General features: G+C 38.8%; 1 long non-coding RNA gene across 1 annotated transcript; it reads right to left on the bottom strand.

Annotated features, from left to right (window-relative positions):
* Window positions 1-4,933: 4,933 nt before the first annotated feature.
* On the bottom strand, window positions 4,934-16,802 carry LOC130454977 (uncharacterized). Its single transcript, XR_008912723.1, has 2 exons — window positions 16,396-16,802; window positions 4,934-5,967 (listed from the first exon to the last, which is right to left on the bottom strand). It is a non-coding gene; the product is annotated as an uncharacterized LOC130454977 (long non-coding RNA).
* Between the last annotated feature and the right edge of the window lie 474 nt (window positions 16,803-17,276).

Here is a 17,276-nt window from a genome sequence, read left to right as displayed (position 1 = left end):
GAGAGAAGAGAAATATAGTATGAAGGGCCTAGGCCAACATGGCCTAGGCCTGAGCCTTAAGGGAGACTAGTCAGTCTTTTATCAACTCACTACAAGATTTGTCCCAAGCAAGATTCTAGTGTTCAGAGACCCTCCAGTTTAGCTCAGGAAGCTGCACTAAGTTCAGCCATCGGGAGAGAGACCAGCCTCCAATTCATCTCCAAAGCTGAATTAATTCCAAAGCCCTCCAGCTCCTTCCTTTTAAAGAAAAAATTTCTCCTATGTCACCTCCCCTAAATTTCTACGTCTACCAATCACAATAGACGTTTTCCAAAGGACTGACCATTCTTAATTCACACCTGAGTAGACTAAAACTTTTGAGTAATCACACCTGAGTAGACTAATTTTGTCCTTTGCAAGTTGCCTGATTAATTTGATCTTCATAGGTACTTAACACCCCTTTGTATTAGATCTAAAAATAGACCTAGCTTAAGGGTTCTTGCTTCACTTTAAGTATGGGTTGGGGACTTTTCATTGTTCAATCAGGAGTTTACAACTTTATTTTCCCCTAAAGTATGCCTAGGTATGGGTGGAGTAATGTTAGAGTTCCCACCTACATTCCTGAACAAAGTCCCTTCATTGAAAAATAAGAGGATAGCAGCCTTAACCAAAAATGTTCTAAGGTAGAATCTGAGAATTTTTAAGATTCACAAGTCTGAGAAATTTTAAGATTCATAATTGATATCCCCAGTCCAGAGGACTGAAGCTATATTTGAGTTCTGCTCATTGGTCATATTCCAACTTGAATCCTGGAACCAAAAGAAGAGTCTTTCAATCCAGCCCTGGACTTGTCAATCAGATGAGGGAATGCTGCTAAAGTCTCCAAACCTTGAAGCAGATATCTGTGTTAGCCATTAGACTGTTTATTAGGAAGTGGACTTTGTTTGGACTTGGAGTACGTGTATTTGAGTAGTAGTTGTTACCCAGACTCAAGAAAAAGGATCTAAGTTTGAACCATATTTAAGGAGGTCTAAATTTACTTTAACTTGTCCCTTTTGCCTATGGTCGTCATTTATAAAATGGCCTGTGGAATACTGATGTTCTAGATTTCTTTATGAGTAGGGAAATGACATAATATTAACATTAGAGTTTGTTTGCCCTCCACAGGTTTATAATCGGGTATGCTCATCTCTGTGTTCTAATGGAGAACAATCACCCCTTAGATAAAAATGGAGCTCTCTCAACATGGTATATAATGGTAGATAACTCACTCACTTGATTTTGTTATAGAGTACTTTCAGATCATCATCATCATCATCATCATCATCATCATCATCATCATCATCATCATCTAGTACATACTATATACTAGTCACTGTGCTAAGTGTCTTTTACAAATATCTCAATTGATCCTCACAAGAAACCTGCAAGGTATTTGCTACTTTTATCCCCATTTTACATTTGAGGAAATTGAGACCAATAGAAGGTAAGTCATTTGACTAATACCACATAACTAATGGTCCAAGACTTGTTACTCTCCTTCATGTGTTGAATACTCTATCAAAATATAAATTCCTTGAGGTTAGACCCTGCCTTTGCATCTCCAGTGTTAAGCATGGTGCTTATCTCATAAAACATACTTCATAAATATTCATTCATTCATACTCAGAACTAAGCCACCAGACTAAATATCTGGTAAGGACTTCTTACATTTTTGATAGATCAAGGAGGAGATATGCACAGCCTGGGGTCTCTATTTACTAGGGATGGACATTTATGTCACCTCCATAAACAATGCCCCTAGTTTTTCATACCCCAGAATCCAGGTCAAGGGACTTAGGGTCGTGCTTCTTCATTCCCATCTCCCAGATGTGAGCCATACAGGAAGAGAACTTGTTTCCCTTGAGATTATGTTGGGAGGTAATTAGCCCAAAGTAGCCCTCTCTGTCCCTTTGACATCTCCTTACCCCTGGAAGAAATGGAGGCATCCCTGTAGGAGCAAGGGAAGATGTTAAACCTTTGCATGGCCGCACCATCACTGATCTTGGTCAAGGTTCAAAACAATTTGTGGATAAATACTAGAAAGGAATAGAAAACCATGGTGGAGTGGCAGATAAGCAGGGGGCAACAGAAGTCATTGTTTAGGTATATGGAGAATTGGATATGAGGCCAGGCTCTGCCTCTAGTTCTGTGCTTTCAGGCAAATTACTCAGCCCTCTGAATCTCAGTTTCATTAAATGCAGGTTAGTGATGTTTGTTCTAGATCAGGGATTCTAAATGCTTTGGTGGATCCTGGTCCCTTTGGGAAGCTCGTGGGGCCCTTTTCAGAAAACTACTCTTAAATGCATAAAAAGAACTATAGAAGTTTAAAAAGAGAAACCAAGTATGTTAAATACAGATATCAAAATATTAAAAGAAAACCAAGTTCACAGACCCCATGTTAAGAATCCCTGTTCTCTGGTTATTTTGTAATATTTTCAGCTCTCAGATGCTAGTTATCTGAATGGAGTCACACATTTGGAAAAGAGAGTAAAGAGCTTCAAGGGCAGTTGGGTGGTAGAGTGGAGAGAGAGCCAAGACTGAAGGCCCCTCTTCTGGAGTTCAAATCTATCCCCAAACACTTATTAGCTGTGTGATCTGGGGCAAGTCACTTAACTTTTGACCTCAGGTTCCTTCTCTGTAAAATGAGCTGGAGAAGGACACGAGAAGCCTCTCTATTATCTTTGTCAAGAAAACCCCAAATGGGATAATGTAGAGATGGACACAACCAAAATGATTGAACAAGAGAAAAGAGCTTTGAACTTGGAGTCAGGAGGTCTAGGATTGAGTATTGTGATAAGGAAATCACTTTAAAAGACTGTTATATATTAATTTAATGTCACCAAACTAGTCTTGCCAACATCTTGCCAAACTAGTCCTCTGCTATCGTAGCTTTTTTTTCTTAAAACCCTTATCTTCCATCTTAGAATAAATAATTTTTATAACTTCTAAGGCAGAAGAATTGTTAGGGCTGGGCAATGGGGGTTAAGGGACTTGCTCCGGGTCACCCAGCTAGGAAGTGTCTGTGGTCAGATTTGAACCCTGGACCTCCTGTCTCTGGGCCTGAATCTCAATCCAAAGAGATACCCTGCTGCCTCCTGCTAACATAGCTTTTAAGGAAGTTGACAGTGTCTATACCATATTGAGAGATACAAAAGAAAATATCAGTGGATAAGTCAAAATAACACTTACTACCATGACCAAAGTGTTTATGTTATGAGTGAGAGATAACTTGGCAAGATCCAGCTCAGATCCAAGGGCAAAAGGTTTGATAAAATACTTTATAGCATAAGGAAAATGATAAAGGTTGTTTTTTCAATTCTCTCCCCAATCCTAACTTAGTAGGGCTGATAACAACATTTTAAGGACTGATGACTGGTTATCTGTGAACTCAGATGGAATAGGAAAAAAGGAGGAAGACTAATGATGCTATTAAAAGCAACCTTTAAGAAATGAAGAAACATCAGAATCCAGAGGGAGGCAGGGGCTGATCGTAAAATGTATAATAATAAGCCCAAGGCTGACCACCCATGCGTGTGAAGAGAGAGCTGTTCTTGAAGTATGTCAGGGAATTTGGGGGTGAGGGGCTGGGAAAAAGGCTAGGTGGAGTAATAGCTGAATACAGAATAGGAAAAGAATGTATATGACCAGTCATGTGGAGCATCTGAGAGTTTGAGTAAGATTCTAAATGTATTAGGAATTCTCTACTGCCATGACCAAATTGAGTGCCATGACACTCTTTTCCTCTGCATTATTACCTTGTTACTCAGCTCCCTACAAGTGGTAGTAGAGGGGAGCCAAATGATCATGAACTCAAAGGATAAAAAGGTAACAATAAAAAATGCTACCAGACATAATGGTGGCCATGATCCAAGTTATCAACCATGTGCACGGTCCTGTAGAGTAAATGGTGCCATTAAAGCCCAAGGATATGAGCCACAAGAAGATAAGCCATAGTGGGGATAATTGAGAATTAGTTTCATCTGGATTGATATGTCAGAGCCTTTTATGATAATGATAGGTCTTGAGTCATCATGGAATTTAGCCTCCTAATTCCAGGAAAGGTTAAGCATACCAAGAGTCATGTATAATAAATGATCATTATCTTACCTTGACCTAACCTAGTGCTTTGAGTGAGAAGTCATCCATTGCTTTTCTGAGGACTTGGATACTGGGATTACAATTGAAGTGATGTTTTGGTGTAGCATTTAGGGTAAACTGCCAAAAATACAGCTTTTCTCCACTCACCCCATCTCAGACTCAACATTTCCAATCAAATGAAAGAAGAATAAACTATCACGAAACTTAACTCACATTCATGGACACCGTGATCCATATAACTAGCATTACTTTCATCTCCTGCCTACACTGACTTTGCTCAGTTTGCCCTCTAGTCACAAAATGAATTCCTTTTTGGCCTTTGCCTCATAGGAGAGCTAGATTCCTCCTATGCTCATCTCAAGTGAGACAGGCATCTGACCAGATGCCTTTCCAGATTTTCCCCATTGTTTATGTTCCATCTGACCCCCACCTCCAATTTGTATTTACTTTATCCTGGGAGGAATATCTCTCTGTGCATATTCTTTTGTTCCAACAGAATGTAAGGTCCTTTAATGAAGGGAATGCTATTTTTAAAAATAAATATATCCCTAGTGCCTGGCATATAGTAGGTACTTAATAGATTTTTTAATGAATGAAGAAATGGATAAATTGCTACATTGGTGAGATATATTATAATAATAAATTCTGTATGGACAGTACATTGTATTGTTTATTAAAAAGCTTTTTTTATGCTTAAAGCTTCTATATATGTCCTGGGAACTCTATGAGGTAGTGTAAAGGATAATTTTAGCATTGTGACCTAAACTAATTATTTGGTCACCATGGATATCCCAAATTAAAAAAAATACCCAAGTCGGCTGGAAATTTATGATGATTTAATTAATAAAGTGGAAAGGAATTAAGAAGAAGGGAGAAGGAAAGCATGTAGGGTTTTCCCCACCTGGCTTGTGCTAGGGGGAAGATTAGAGGCTTTAGGAAGGTAAGGTTTTGGAAAGTAAAGGATGAAGGAATCAGCCTGAACTCCAAGAGGGCTCAGCCAAGATGCATGAACCTGAATTAGCTTAAGGGTAAACTCATCACCAAAACCAAGACAAATAGCTTCCACCATGCCAAGATGTCGGAATGCTGAGTACACTGCCAGCCATAGCCACCTCTCCAGGGAAAACGAGTGAAGAGAGGAAGCCATGTGCCTTATATAGATGGTTTTACCTCACTTTCCTGAGTCTCATCTGTACGAATGTTAGCTTAGCTTGACTTAGGACAGCCCAGGGGTCTGTCAGCTGTTTATGAACATGTCTATTGAAGGCCATCTTCTTAGATACCTAATCCTTGAGTATGGGTGCAGACATTCCTGATCTTGTTAAACTAAGTAGGGTGGAGCAATGTAGAGTTCCCAAGACTTGATTCTGTTAGACCAAGTATCTACATTGTTACAAATCAGGAAATAACTAAATCAAATATTCTAAAGTACGGTCCGAGTAGGGTGGAGTAGTTTTAAAATTCACAATTGCCCCTGATGATGATTGGGAATCTAATCTCCCCATTGGTCATTTAACATAATCATCTTATAGTCCTAAAACACTTCCAAATACAGATGTATACAATATTCAATTTCTAAGAGGAAATTAAAATAGGGAGGAATAGAAAAAAGAGAATGCAAAACCAATGTTTTGCTAGGTGCATTGACAAAAAGCCAAATTAGGGGCAGTCCCCTTTGGCATAAAAGTGTACATTTACAATAAATGTTCATTCAAACTTCAGTTCAATTAACCACACCCAAAGTTCATTCTTGATCTTCTTGATGTAGTGTAGCTTTTTCTGGCATCTTTCTGCAACAGTTTGTTCTCTGGATTTAGGGGTTATCAAGCTTCTTCCTTGAAGATCTTTCTGGAACAAAAAATTCAAAATCCTTGATTTTTATTAAAATACAATCCCTCATGAAGTGGGTGTTAAAAACATCCAGTTCAGCTCAGGATTCAAGGATGAGTTATGGGGGTGTATGAGTCAATTATTTAAAAAATTGAAAAAAAATATAAAGGAAAAAAAAGTTGGGAGAAAGAAAAAACATTCAAAATCAGAATCAAAATACCAAAATCTATGCATATAAAATGTTGAGTAAGCAAGAATAAATTCATAAGAGGCCCATGTACAGGTCCAATTTAAAGTAATTTCTATCCCACAAGTCTATAGGATAGAATCCAGTGATATTTCACTTACCCATTTGCAGCCAAGACTACAGGAAGTTGCCATAGTATAAGAAGAAAAAGAACTAGAATTTTATTTTGATAGGGAAGTGTCATTCCCTTGTTTGAATTTTCTTCATTCTCAGGGATAGAGGGTGCCAGGATGATAGCCAATCTTTGGTACTTGTCTGTAAGCATTTTCACAAAGAGTGTGGATACAAGGAAGGCCTGCATCTTAACATATGTCAAGCATCACAACCTTGAGTCTCACAATAGGTTCATGTTCTTTGTATTGGCTTAGAAGTGCATCAATCCTATATGGATTGGCTTCTTTCTTTCTTTCTTTCTTTTTTTTGACCTGTGTGCTCTTTTGGCACTATTCAGGTTAAGTCGGTGCTCCTTTTTGATCCCATTTCATAGAATCAGACACAAACATTAATCACAGTCACATAACAATTATCAATAAATGTCAGGTTCCCACAGTCTAAAGCTGTTTGGGTATGTATTAATATTATAGCAAGTATATATATATTATATATCTATATTTTTAAACTTATATTTTTGTAGAATAAAATTCATATTGATTGTAAGTACTTTAAGTACAAGAAATGAGAAAAGGGGAAAAAATCAAATATTCTAATCAAAATAAAAGGAAAGCAATAATAAAAATAAGGGGGAAAATCAGGAATTCAATGTGTTCCTAAAAACAGTATCCACTTGTCAATGGATTATTATCTCCAATGCATGTGATAGGATAAGTCAATCAGTCTCAACAGAAGATGCTCTCTTTACATGTGAGCAATGAATCCAAGAGTCCTTCTCTCCAATCTTTATAGATGTTGGAATAGTTAACAATATTTGGAATGACCCTTCCCAGGAAGGCTGAGTTGCTCCAGGATGCTGGAAATTCTTAATATACAACTTTTTCCTGATTTCAGGTCATGAAGTGAAAAGTCTAGTGGTCTGGCTTGTACTGCAGCTCTGGATTCATGGAGTTCACGCAGTTTGTGCTGTAATTCCTGCATACAGGAAACAATAGTAGTATCTCCCCCTAATAGTGATGTATATGCAGGGGAGAAAGGCTTAGCCTATATAGGTGGATGTCCAAAAAGCATCTCAAATGGTGAGATGTGTAGGTCTCCTCTAGGCCTGCTTCTAAGATAAAATAGGGTCAGAGGGAGACTTTTAGTCCATTTTAAATGTGCTTCAGTGAATAGTTTGCCAATCATAATTTTAAGTTCTTTGTTCATACTTTCAGTTTGACCTGAGCTCTGGGGATTATATGGAACATGGAATTTGGGAGTTATCCCTAAGCAAGAATACATTTGATTTAGGATAGAATCAGTAAAATGACTTCCTCTATCTGAATCAATACATGTTGGCAGACCAAAGCGAGGAATAATTTCTTTTTCTCTTCTTTTTTTATTTATTTTATTTCTTAAATAATATTTTATTTGATCATTTCCAAGCATTATTCATTAGAGACAAAGATCATTTTCTTTTCCTCCCTCCCCCCACCATAGCCGATTCCACTGGGTATCACATGTGTTCTTGATTCGAACCCACTGCCATGTTGTTAGTATTTACATTAGAGTGTTCGTTTAGAGTCTCTCCTCTGACATGTCCCCTCAACCGCTGTAGTCAGGCAGTTGCTTTTCCTTGGTGTTTCCACTCCCACAGTTTGTCCTCTGCTTATGGATAGTGTTTTTCTCCTAGATCCCTGCAGATTGTTCAGGGACATTACACCACCACTAATGGAGAAGTCCATTACGTTCAATTATACCACAATGTATCAGTCTCTGTGTACAATGTTCTCCTGGTTCTGCTCCTCTCGCTCTGCATTACTTCCTGGAGGTCATTCCAGTCTCCATGGAATTCCTCCACTTTATTATTTCTTTTAGCACAATAGTATTCCATCACTAACACATACCACAATTTGTTCAGCCATTCCCCAATTGATGGGCATCCCCTCATTTTCCAATTTTTAGCCACCACAATGAGCGCAGCTATGAATATTCTTGAACAAGTCTTTTTCCCCATTATCTCTTTGGGTACAAGCACAGCAGTGCTATGGCTGTATCAAAGGGTAGACATTCTTTTATCACCCTTTGGGCATAGTTCCAAATTGCCCTCCAGAATGGTTGGATCAGTTCACAACTTCACCAGCAATGAATTAATGTCCCTACTTTGCCACATCCCCTCCAGCATTCACTGCTTTCCTCTGCTGTCATATTAGCCAATCTGCTAGGTGTGAGGTGATATCTCAGAGTTGTTTTGATTTGCATCTCTCTGATTATAAAGATTTAGAACACTTCTTTATGTGCTTATTAATAGTTTTGATTTCTTTATCTGAAACTGCCTATCCATGCCCCTTGCCCATTTTTCCATTGGAGAATGGCTTGATTTTTTGTAGAATTGATTTAGCTCTTTATATATTTGAGTAATTAAACCTTTGTCAGAGGTTTCTATGAAGATTTTTTCTCAATTTGTTGTTTCCCTTCTGATTTTAGTTACATTGGTTTTGTTTGTACAAAAGCTTTTTAATTTGATGTAGTTGAAATTATTTATTTTACATTTTGTGATTCTTTCTGTCTTGCTTGGTTTTAAAGTCTTTCCCCTCCCAAAGGTCTGACATGTATACTATTCTGTGTTTACCCAATTTACTTATGGTTTCCTTCTTTATGTTTAAGTCATTCACCCATTTTGAATTTATCTTGGTTGAGGGTGTGAGGTGTTGATCAATTCCTAGTCTCTCCCACACTGTCTTCCAATTTTCCCAGCAGTTTTTATCGAATAGTGGATTTTTGTCCCCAAAGCTGGGATTTTTGGGTTTATTGTATACTGTCTTGCTGAGGTTGCTTGCTCCCAGTATATTCAACTGATCCTACTTTCTGTCTCTTAGCCAGAACCAAATTTTTTGATGACTGCAGCTTTGTAATATAGTTTGAGGTCTGGGACTGCAAGGCCCCCATCATTTGATTTTTTTTTCAATTATTTCCCTTTATATCATTGATCCTTTGTTATTCCAAATGAACTTTGTTATGGTTTTTTCTAAATCAGTAAAGAAATTTTTTGGGAGTTCAATGGGTATGGCATTAATAGATAAATAAGTTTGGGTAGGATGCTCATTTTTATTATATTGGCTCGTCCTATCCACGAGCAGTTAATGTTTTTCCAATTGCTCAAGTCTCGTTTTAGTTGTGTGGCGAGTGTTTTGTAGTTGTGTTCATATAGTTCCTGTGTTTTTCTTGGCAGATAGATTCCTAGATATTTTATTTTGTCTAAGGTGATGTTGAATGGGATTTCTCTTTCTAGTTTTTGCTGCTGGGCTGTATTGGAGATATATAGAAATGCTGATGACTTATGCGGGTTTATTTTGTATCCTGCAACTTTGCTAAAGTTGTTGATTATTTCAATTAGCTTTTTGGTTGAATCTCTTGGATTCTTTAAGTATACCATCATGTCATCTGCAAAGATCCTCCTTGCCTATTTTGATGCCTTCAATTTCTTTTTCTTTTCTAATTGCTACTGCTAGTGTTTCTAGTACAATGTCAAATAGTAGAGGTGATAATGGGCATCCTTGTTTCACTCCTGATCTTATTGGGAATGCATCTAGTTTATCACCACTGCAGATGATATTAGCTGATGGTTTTAGATATATACTGTTTATTATTTTTAGGAACAACCCTTCTATTCCTATGCTTTCTAGTGTTTTTAGTAGGAATGGGTGTTGTATTTTATCAAAGGCTTTTTCTGCGTCTATTGAGATAATCATGTGGTTCTTGTTGGTTTGCTTGTTGATGTGGTCAATTATGTGGATGGTTTTCCTAATATTGAACCAGCCCTGCATCCCTGGTATAAATCCTACTTGATCATGGTGATTGACTCTTCTGATCACTTGCTGGAGTCTTTTTGCTAGTATCCTATTTAAGATTTTTGCATTTATATTCATTAGGGAGATTGGTCTATAATTTTCTTTCTCTGTTTTTGAACTCCCTAAGAAAAAATCTCCAGGGCCCGATGGATTTACCAGTGAATTCTATCAAACATTCAGAGAACAGTTAATCCCAATACTATACAAACTATTTGACATAATAAGCAAAGAGGGAGTTCTACCAAACTCCTTTTATGACACAAACATGGTACTGATTCCAAAACCAGGCAGGTGTGGCATTTAAAAGAGTGGATGCCTTAAACTGTAAGAGTTAAAATGGTTGAGGATATAAACTGTAGTGATTAAAATAGTGGAAGATATAAATTGTGATAGAAATAAGAGTGGGTGAGTAAATTGTGACAGCAGAAAATATGTTTTCACTTCAGTGTCTTGTTTTAAATCAAATATAAGGTGGTCGCCAGGGAAATATCCCCAATTATGAATATGCCCAAGTCAACTGGGTTTTATAGAGAATTTAATTAATAATACAATGAGGAATCAAAGAAAGAAAGAGTAAGAAAATAATAAGTATGAAGGGCCTTAAGCCAACATAGCCTAGACCTGAGTCTTAAGAGAGAGAGATCAGTCAGTCTTTTATCACTCACCACAAGATCTGTCCAAGCAAGGCTTCTAGTGACACCAGGCCAACTCCATCTCAGCTGACTTCACCAGCTCAATCCTCAATCTGAATGTTTCAGTATGAGTTTTTTTTTTTTTGAGCTCCTATCTGAGCTCCTATTTAAAGGGCAATTTCTCCTATGTCACCTCCCCTAAGTCCTTATATCTACCAATCACAGTAGATGGTTTTCAAAGGACAGACCATGCTTAGTCCACACCTAAGAAGGTGTGGATTTTTGAGTAATTCACACCAGGAAGGCTCTGAGTAAGTTTCTCAGCTCTTTGTTCCTTGTAAATTCACAAGTTGTCTGTCCTTTATAGGTTCTTAGCTTAAGGGCTTTTGCCTCATGATAAGTATGAGTTTAAATACTTTTCATTGTTCAGCAAGGAGTTTTCTCCCCTAAAGCAGTCTTAAGTACGGGTGGAGTAGAGGTCTTCCCATTTCTGATCTAAGTAGAGTTCTCACTTTCCAAATGGGGAATGGTCCCAGTAGGGAATTGTTCCAATGGAAAATTTCCCAATGGGGAATTTTTTAACATTCACAAGTCTGAGAAATTTCAAGATTCACAATGGCCTGTTGGATTTCATTTTCTGATATGGAATTATTTAAGAATTCTATTTCTTCTTCTATTAGTCTAGGCAGTTTGTATTTTTGTATATATTCATCCATATCACCTAAATTGGTGTATTTATTGCCATATAATTGGGCAAAGTAATTTTTAATGATTGCCTTAATTTCCACTTCATTGGAGGTGATGTCCCCCTTTTCATCTTTGATGCTGTTAATTTGCTTTTCTTCTTTCCTTTTTTAAATTAGATAGAACATTACTTTGTCTATTTTGTTTGTTTTTTTCAAAGTATCAGCTTCTTGTCTTATTTATTAAATCAATAGTTCTATCACTTTCAATTTTATTAATTTCTCCCTTAATTTTTAGGATTTCTAGTTTGGTTTTCTGCTGGGGGTTTTTAATTTGGTTGCTTTTGAGTTTTTTTATTTGCATTTCCAATTGATTGATCTCTGCTCTCCCTGGTTTGTTAATATATGTACTCAGGGATATGAATTTACCTCTGATTACTACTTTGGCTGCATCCCAAAAGGTTTGTAACAATGACAGTACTTAGCTCTTTCTTGATAGTGAAGATAAAATTATAATCCCTAGTCTATTTTTAGATTTTAATCCCCAAAGTGTTAAGACAATATTTAAAGTAGATCTACCTATTTTAACTACAAAAAGGTGTTAACTAACCACAAAAAGGTGTAAACCAACTACAAAAGGTGTGACACCCACTTCATACATTTGAGTGGACAGTCCTGGAGAGGAGCATCTGCTGTGATTGGTAGACATAAAATTTAGGAGAGGTGACACAAGAGAAAAAGGTCTTTAAATAGAGGAAACAGAGGCACACAAGGGTCGATCAAGAATGAAGAAGAGTCACTTGGAGGAGAGACTGAAAGACAGACACTCAGACTTGGAGTGAAGACACTTGGCTGTGGAACTGGACCCCTAGAGCAGCTCATGCAAGAGACCTCAGACTGCTTTCCTTTTAGACAGTCACTGTGGTGAGTGTAAAGACTGACTTAGTTTTCTTCCCTTTCTGAAGGTGTGAACCTCTGAGAAAGGCCCATCATCTTGAGACTCTTTTCCCCTGGCTGGGACTTAGAATTTCTACCTGGCTCTAAGGAAGCCAGAGATCTCTCTCCCTCTCTCTCTTCCCTTTTTATCTCTTCCTTAACATCTTCCCTCTATTGTAAATAAACTACTATAAATTCCATTTACTTTAGTAATTCATTTTGGGATTTAGAAATTAAATCCCTGGCCACCACCAATTAAATATTTAAGTCCAACCAAAATTTAACAGTTATCAAGAGCAAGTATTAATTTGTCTTACTCAGTTTTCCTTATCTGTAAGAATGAGAAGGGACTATTGCTTTTTTGTCTTTGTACCTATAATTCCCAAAACAGTTCCTTGCACGTGACAGATACTGAATATGTTTGTCAAATGTGTTGCTGATGATGACTAATGACCTAGATCATCTTTGGCCTTTAACTATCAACAATAGAAAGTAGAATTCCATCAAGTAAATAGGTCACTTTTTATTTTTACTAAAAGTAATGATTTTTTTTCATAACCATAATTCCTTTAACAGCATTTGCAGGAAAGAACATTTAAAATGGGTTTCACAACACAGACAAATATTTACTATAACATTTTAGAGCTTCCCAGAGGCTTCTTTTCATTGTGTTTCTATTAAAGTTCATCAGAAGCAGCATGGTATATTAGAAAGGTCATTGGGGTAACTCAATGGATTGAGACTCAGGTCTAGCGATTGAAGGTCTTGGGTTCAAATCTAACCTCAGACACTTCCTAACTGTGTGACCCTGGACAAGTCACTTAACCCCCATTGCCTAGCCCGTACCACTCTTTTTGCCTTGGAACCAATATATAGTATTGATCCTAAGATGGAAGGTAAGGATTTTTTGGTGGGGGGTCTTTTTTAATAAAAGAAAAAAGGGACATAGGACAAAAGGAAGTCAGAGAATGAATACTGGTCCTGGCTCTGCCACTTTTGAATTCTTTTGAGCAATCCCTCATCTTTCAGGGACCTAATTTCCTCAACTGCGAAATGAAGGAGTGACAAGAATTTTCTCAAAAATCTCTTATTCTAAGATTCTGCTCTTATGAGAGGCTCTTGTGGTTTGACTTAAATGTATATCAGGCAGAAACTTTGTTTATGGATCTCAGCCATGAAGATAAGTTTATACAGTTAATTAAAATGTGACTTCTGATAGCTGAGTCATAAAAAAATGAATTTAAACAGAGCACTTACAAATCCACAATGCCAAATGGTATCATTCTAGAACTTCAAGGTGAAGTCAGGAGATTAGGATAAAAATAGGATAACTAGGAGCCATGTGCCCACTGGATTGAAGGCCTTCTTTTGCTATCAGAACTCCATTTACTTTGTGGTCCTGGATGTGGTCTTTTTGTCCCCAATTCAGGGAATTCTGAAGTCATTCACCAAAAAAAAAAAAAAAAAAGACACGCAGCCTCACTTGGCAGAGTGGGTAGTCTTTTTGTTTTTCTTATGTCTGTCAAATAAAGTTCTCAAATGAACTATGTGTGGTTTCCCCTCAGGGAATTTTTGATGGCTGGAAAGATTGCTTACCTAAGACTCTACAGTCTAAGCATAGAGTATATTTCCCTGCCCTTGTGCTTTCTTTAGACTGTCACTGTTAAAGTCCTAGTATGAGACTGTTCAGATGTAATGATAAATTCAAGAATTCTAGATATGAAAGAAATGGAAATAGATTCCTGGAAAATGAGTTTTCTTGGGCCCAGTACTTGTGCCATCTAGCTGCCCTCTCTACTGCATCCCTTCACCAAACCAAACACCCTGAACCTCAGATGCCCAATTCAGTTCTAATTCTTGTTGAAGATTATAAGTGCAAATCATGCCAAGTCCAAGGGATCTGTTGGGATCTGCAAGAGTCCCAACAGAGAATAAACCAGTTCTGAGTCATGTCCAATAAGAAGGCTCCCAGGAAACTACCTGTGACAGAGTTTACTTAGACAGCACTGAAGTTCGTCACTAGAACTCCCCCTCCATCAATTCAGGCCAAATCAAGAGGGTAGTCAAGCCTGCACGCTGGCATCAGAACTGGTCTGATATATCAGGGACCTCCCAAACAAGGGATGCTGAAGGGTTGAATTGGACTTGCTCAGACCTCTATGAAATTCAAAGCCTACCAGGTACCTGTTTTAGTCTCAAAGCATATCCCAGGGGCCAAGCAATTGAAAACAGGGTTCTGGAATTCAAAGAAAAGAGAATGGTGGGGTGGGGATGAACTGTGGTGCAATGGGATGACTTCATTCCACCTTTCAAAATGTGGAACTCTCATTGTTGCAGTCTTCAACCTACTGTTTTTATATATGATATTGAAACTTTTCTAAGCTAAGTCAGGAGGATCTCTTTAAACATGCCCTAACTTCACATTTGGTTTTCACCTAAGCAACAATGCTTATTTATAATGAAAATAATTTAGCTAAAGGGTACCTTGTCACTAAGGTTCATTCAGGGCCATGTGATTTCATCTAAAATTTGTGCTTACCTGGATTGAAAGAATACAAAGGCCCCCTGGATTTGGACAAAACTGGTAACATATTTTCACAAGTCTAAACAAATATGTTATCAGGAGACTAATCTTAAGTAAAATAAATAGTAGCTGTAAATTAAGTAATGATTTATCCTATTCTTTAGCAAAATACCCAGTGAAGCACATTCTGATGGTGGGAATTTGGAAACTTCAAAGGACTCCAAATCCCCACTATTAGAATTCTAATAGTTTTCTCATTTCACAATCTATTTTGAAAATGAATTTAACATATATGTGTATGTATGTATTTACCATATTAGAGAAGATTATAGAAGTCCCATCACCTAAGATTTTTCTCTGCAAACTCTCCTAGGATTCCTTTAATTTTCTCTGCCACTTAAATCTCAGACACAATGATTGTTCCATCATTTTTCAACAACAGTCCCAACAGACAAACCACAGAATACTATAAATAATAATACTAACAGAAAAGAAAGCTTTGTGATTTTTTAATAGATTAGAAGTATTAAAAGACAATGCATCAGCATTGTATAGTGAAAGAAATACTGGTTTTGAAATGAGAGATCCTTGATTCAAATTCTGCCTGTTACTTCTTGTCATTGAAACTTGTGGGATTCAGTTTCTTCAACTTAAAAATGGTAGAAGGAACTAACTGACTAGGTAGCCCCTGAGGTCCAGCATTAAATCTATGATCTCTTCCTTTATAAGGTAGGTGTGTCAAGGCTGGAGAACAGAGAGAAGCAAATAGTTGTTTCTTTTTCTTTTAAGGAGTCTGTGAACTAAAGCTCTCCTGCCTGTTTTCAGTCTCAAAGTTGGTTAGTTTCTGAAGCCAAGAAGAGAAGAGAATGCTGCTTGTTCTCCTCATGTTCTGGAATGGCCAAAAAAAAAAACAAAAACAAAAACAAACAAAAAAAACCTTTTTTTTATGAATGATGATGGCAGGCGGCCAGAAGAATCCTCCAAGTAGACCATTCAAAATGACAGACAGAAAGAGGGTAGTAGGCAGGAGATCTGTGAGTACAGATTTGCTCTGGAATAATGGAACGGAGTTTCTCACAGGGCTCTATCCCCAAGGCAAAGACATACACTTCAATCTGCAAAACCAGATCGCACCCAACTTCCATATGTATCTCGCCATGGGTAACACCAGAGCCCGAAGGGACAGTCTGTGCACATGCCAAAATCAGAGCTCGGGTTTCCTTTTTGCAGCTGATAGATCCGTGCTCCCTAGGCATTCCCTCACCCTCGCCTGCAGCAGGTAACCGGAGGAGCGACGTGAGCAGCAAGCTCCTTCCATCTCCTCCACCCGGGCAGTAAGAGCTTGCAGCAGTGGCGGGTCCCCGAGCCCGGGGTAGAGGGAACGGGGCTCAGCTCTCAGCTTCTCCCTACTCCTTCCCAAGAGCTGTCTGGTCGCCCATCTGCTCGCCTGGAACCCGTCAGTGGGTCTTTCTTAGGAACTCACCTGCAGTTGCAGCCAAGGCGGGCTGGCTCCCTGCAACCTCAGCCTCTTCTCCCCCAGCCATAGCAGGGGCCGACCGGCTGGCTCCCGAGCCCTCGGGCTGGCTTCATGGAGTCCGACCCGCACACGCCAGAGGAGGTTTATTCGGCCGCACAGCGGCCAGGGCACACCTACGAGGCAGCACCCAGCACCGGGGATGCTTCGCGGTCGCCTCTGCCGCAAGCTGCCCCCTCCCTGACTCCCTCGCTCACTCTCTAACCCGGCTACTGGGAGCGGGTAGAGCTTCAGACTTGCAGCCCAAAGCTGCGGGGCTACTGAGCATGCCCAGTCGGGCTGCCCGAGAACCGTTCTAGGGAATCGGAGGATCTAGATTCCGCTAACGGGGTTTTTGGAGTAACTGGGAGAAATGCGGTGGAGGAGGAGGAGGAGGAAGAGGAGGAGAAGTAGGAGAGGATGGAGCTGAGGGAAGAGACGCCTGAGGCAAGCATAAAGTCTTTGAAAAAGAAAGATTATGGAGTCCTGGAGCCCCGGAGATAGAAGTGTGACAAAAGATAAAGACAGATCACAGATGTTCTGCCGACTAAGCAGATGAGGAAAAAGGTGATTCAGCCTGGCATTCTGGACCTCAGTATTAATGCTCCCCAAAGGGTTCAGGGCAATGGAAGGGATCATGACCTGAGGCCCAAAGGGGGGAAGCGACTCACCAAAGTCGCACAGTTACTAAATGGCAGCGGTGATGTCGGGTTCCAGTGTTCTTTCCACTGCCTGCTCCCTCCATGCAAATGAAATTTCTCTCAATGCATGGGTGTGTTAGAAAAAGGACATTTCTCAGAGTAAATGCCCATCCATTGGGGAATGGCTAAACCAGAATGTGATGAAATATC

This window comes from Monodelphis domestica, chromosome 6 (assembly GCF_027887165.1).
Source record: "Monodelphis domestica isolate mMonDom1 chromosome 6, mMonDom1.pri, whole genome shotgun sequence".
NCBI classification, from domain to species: Eukaryota; Metazoa; Chordata; class Mammalia; order Didelphimorphia; family Didelphidae; genus Monodelphis; species Monodelphis domestica.
This window is presented reverse-complemented; position numbering and strand designations above follow the sequence as displayed.